Raw genomic sequence first — 4,953 nt, 5'->3', positions numbered from 1 at the left:
TACTCACCTCACACCAAACACTCACACACACTCTACTCAAACACAGACCCACACACACACACACTCACTCTCACACAAATAACAGCACATCTCTCACTCACACGACCGATCACAGCACCTCACCACTCCCTCCCACACACGACACACACACTCACACACACCACACTCACACACACACACACTCTCCTCACATCTCCCACTCACTCTCTATAATCTACGACACATAGTAACACACTATCACTCTCACACTCCTCCTCTCTCAAATCACACACTCACTGTCGAGACAGTCATCTCACACCCACCCACACACACCACTCCGACTCTCTCACACACACACTCACTCTCTCACAAACACCCGCGCGCCCCCGCGCGCGCGCCCGCGCGCGAGCGCGCGCGCGCGCGCGCGCGCGCGCGCGGGCGCGCGCTCGCGCGCTCCGCCCGCACCGCTCACACACACACTCTCAGCACAATCTCACTCACTCACAACACAAATCACACACATCAGCATCACCAACTCTCACAGCCACACATCCACCACGCACACACACACACACTCACTCACGCACACACACACTCACACACAATCTCTCACATCGCACTGGCCTCCCCCGCCCCCCCCCCCCATCTCAGACTGACCCACCACACTCACTCTCTCTCACACTCTCACCACTCACATACACACACACACTGTACACACACACTCACCTACTCTACACTCACTCTCACACATCTATGAGCACACAAACAGCACACCACCACTACAAACACACAAAGAGACACACACACATAATAGCACATCACTCACCCTACCGAGCACTTGACAGCCTATCTCACTCTCACACACACACACTCTCAACACATCTATCACCTCACGCTCCACGCGACACAATCACGTCTCTCACACCCACCCACACACTCACTCCTACACACACCACACACACACTCACTCTCACATACACACCCACACAGCACACACACTCCCTCGCGCCCGCTCGCGCGCGCGCCCGCGCGCTCGCGCGCGCGCGATCTGCTCGCGCGTCGCGCGCCGCGCGCTCGCGCAACGCGCTCCTCGCGCGCGCTGCGCGCCCTCCTCCGCGACACGCGCGACTGGAGCGGTGGGCTGCACACCCGCAGGCACGCCAGCGCGCGCTCGCGCGGCTCTCGCGAGCGCGGCGCGCTCGCGTGCGCGCGCGCGCGCGCCAGCGCGCCCGCACGCGCACGCGGCGCTCGCCCCACCACTCACGCTCATCCACACGGACGCGACCAACGCAGTACTGGTATCTCCCTCGCTAAGCCAGCTTGACCCACGTCTACCCAATTATATTTTATTATCCCAAAATCGTCCCACCATCCACATATACCGCGGCCACTCACCCGTCCCCTCCTTCTCGGGCCAGCCTTACCAGGCACGAACATACATTTACCGCCCCTCCCCAGGGCGGAGTGGCAAGAGTCTCTGATTAATCTGCTTAAGGCCGATCCCCTGTTTGCAGCCTGTGCGATGGGACCGCTGCCCAGCTGAACTCTAGTTGAGACAAATCGAGGGACATTTTTTCCATTACTTGATTCTGCCCGTCATAGCAGACAACATACATGCATACATATCATAAATGAATAACTTGAGACGAAACGCCTTACCAATGGCCTTTCTGTTGCTATTTCAGTAAGGTGGAATCTATCTATATTGGTGCTCTTGGCTGCCGGATACTAGGTAACCAGCTGTGTAAAATGCTGTGGGTATACAGATAAATTATTGATTGAGGCTCACTTGCATGTCGCTCTGCTGCATTTGCCACAGGGATCATATGCAAAGTCGATACCAGATGGCCAGTATACCTTGTCAGGTGAAGTAGTTTCCTCATTAATCAAAAGTTATTAGTCTTATAAATCGCTTTGACATTTCTAGACAGAATATAAATTATTTCATTGTCCTTGCAGAGACAAAAGCGCCTTTGTTCCAGACGGTTTTACCCGTACTCCATACAACCCATGTATCATAAACTTCATCCCCAGAATTAAGCAGCTTTGCCCATGTGATATATAGCCCATTCGCCGTTTCTCTCTATAAGCTTGCTGCTGGACTTTTTTTTTTTTTTTCTTCTTCTTTTTTTTAATGTGTGGTTTACAGCTCATGTCTTTAATGGATGCCAAAGTAGATGTTCACCTTCTGGGTCTGCCAGAGATAGCTGTTCAAAATATTCATTTTACATTCATCAACATCTACTCCCACATCTACTACGTACATTTACATCTACCTGCACTTTAGCTCTTGCCTGGCTTTCCGTCTGAAAAAAATGTATATATTAATAGGTCTCACATAAAACAACGTTAAAACATGGCTAGATTTTTTTTTTTTTTCAATCAGAGAACTAAATGACACTGTGCGGCCTCCATTAGTCTCTTCTCGTCTCTCTTTCTCTCTCTGCTCTTTGGTTTGACTCTAAAACGGCTGCCAAGCCACTCTCTTGAGGTTTCCATCTTAACGAAGTTTCCAGTACTCCTCAGCATCGCCAGAAGCCTTCAGGGCCACAAGCCAATTTGGAAGTTTCTGTCCTGAGCGCATACTTCAGCCCCCTCTCAGTCTCAAGATCCTTTGCATTACGTCTTAAGCTGAAGTGCCGCATGAGAGAAGCAACAAGTCTATAGTCAGATCTTAGGATATCGATGCTGTTTTGATTCCAACGTATATCGAGGTTAAGATCGTGTATATTTATGAAAGTGATAAGCGTATGATAGATATTTGTAGAGTGCGTTTCTTTCTTTAGTCTAACAATTGTTGTGTAGTGTACGCACATATATACAAATGCACACACGCGCACACAATCACACGCATATATACTGTGTGTATACAGTATGTCCATATGTATGTATGTGTGTGTTTATATGTATGTATATATATATATATGTATATATATATATATACATATATATATATATATATATATATATATATATATCTGTGTGTTGAGTTGTGTGTGTGTGTGTTGTGTGTATATATATATAATTTATATAATATATATAAATATTATATATCATAGTATATATATATATATATATATATATATTAATACATATAAGTACATAGTATATCTATATATATATATATATATATAAATATATATATATTATGTATGTATGTATATATATACCTATTTTATCATTATATATGTATATATATATATATATATATATATGATATATAAGGTATATAGTATATATATATATATATATATAATATATATAAACATATCTATCGTCATCTATATATAATTATAATATAAAAAGTATATATAAATATATCCTATATAGATCCTTATTTCTATAACTCTATATATATCTCCTACTATATATCTCATATCGATCAATATCACGCATGGACCAGATGCGGCGGCGATTGAATGCGGCGCGTCCCCCTATGAGAGCGGAACTCTCTCATCTCCCTCCACACTCTCGTTCTCGTCTCTCTCCACCTCTCCTATATATATATCTATATATATCTCACAAAATAGGTCTCTCATATATATAAATCTATATATCTATAACAAACTATGTCTGTCGTATACACACTCTACATCTTACATCATTCTAATGTACACTCTCTCTCAATACTATACCATCTATACTATCGTCAATCTCTCAACTCACTCTCTCTACAATAATCACTCGCCCTTCAACAATATCTCTCACTCTCTCACCATCTAACACACTCATGACACACTCTCCGCCGGCCCCGCAAGCGGTCGGCGCTGGCTAGCGCAGGACGTCCCCCTACGCGCGCGCCCTACGCGCGCTGGGGCAGTCAACCCCAAGCCGCAACCACTGCGGCTGCGGCGCCCGCTGCTTTGCCAATCCACAGCCGCAGCTGGCCGCCTCCGCCCCGCCGCCGCTTCAGCAGCCGCGGCGCCGCCGCACGCCGGCGCCGTAGCTGCCGCCGGCGCCTGCCGGAGCGGGCCGCCCGCCTCAGCTGCGCCTCTGACGCGCGCCCAGCCGGCGCCGATCTATCGGGCCGCGCCAGCCGCCGGCCCCCGCCCAGGTCGCCCGAGCCGGATGCCTCGCCAGCCCCTGCGCCGGCGCCTACACTACTCACACTCTCACACTCACGACGCTCTCTCACACACAGAGCCACACTCACACACTCACACACACACCACTCGCACACACACACCCTCTCTCTCGAGACTCCACACTAATCTCGCCCACTCTCACTATCTATCACACTCTCCACTCACTACACACCCTCAGCATCCAATCGACAACACCAACTTGACGTGCACGCACACACCACGCACTCTCACACACACACACACACCACAACTTCACACACGACTAGCACTCACAAACTCACCCTCAACACCACACTCACACACACACACTCACACTACATCACACACACACACACCTCACTCATACACACACCCCATGAAGAGGAGGATGAGTCAGAGATAGTGAGACAGAGAGAGTCCCACACCAACCCACCCTCCGACCCAACCACCCAGGCCACCATCCCACACAGCCACACTCCCTCACTCACACACTCACACACTTCACACCACCCTCACACCTCAACCAAACCCTCAACTATGCCCACACGACACATAACCCCCCTCCTCCCCCCCACACTGCCATCTCTCTCCAATCTCCCACACACCCACTCTTCTCACAACTCCACTCTCATCGACTATCTCACACTGTCTGTCTGTCAGATCATCTCTCACACACACACACTCCACACACACTATCTTCTCAATCTATAACATCTCGCCTCTACCTCTACCTATCGCCTTCTCCATGTATAGCCTTCCTATCCCCTTCACTTCTCCCATTCTTTTTCTTCATCCTCTCCACCTCCAATATATATGTATATATATATATATATATCAATATCTCTATATATCTAAATATATACTCTTTATATATCTATAGAAAAATGATACTACGCCTTCTCAATTCATT

The sequence above is a fragment of the Penaeus japonicus genome, unplaced genomic scaffold (genome assembly GCF_977035675.1).
Source record: "Penaeus japonicus unplaced genomic scaffold, GWHDUDI00000001_assembly GWHDUDI00000016, whole genome shotgun sequence".
Classification (NCBI taxonomy): Eukaryota; Metazoa; Arthropoda; class Malacostraca; order Decapoda; family Penaeidae; genus Penaeus; species Penaeus japonicus.
The sequence above is the reverse complement of the archived record's forward strand: the minus strand, read 5'-3'. Positions refer to the sequence as shown.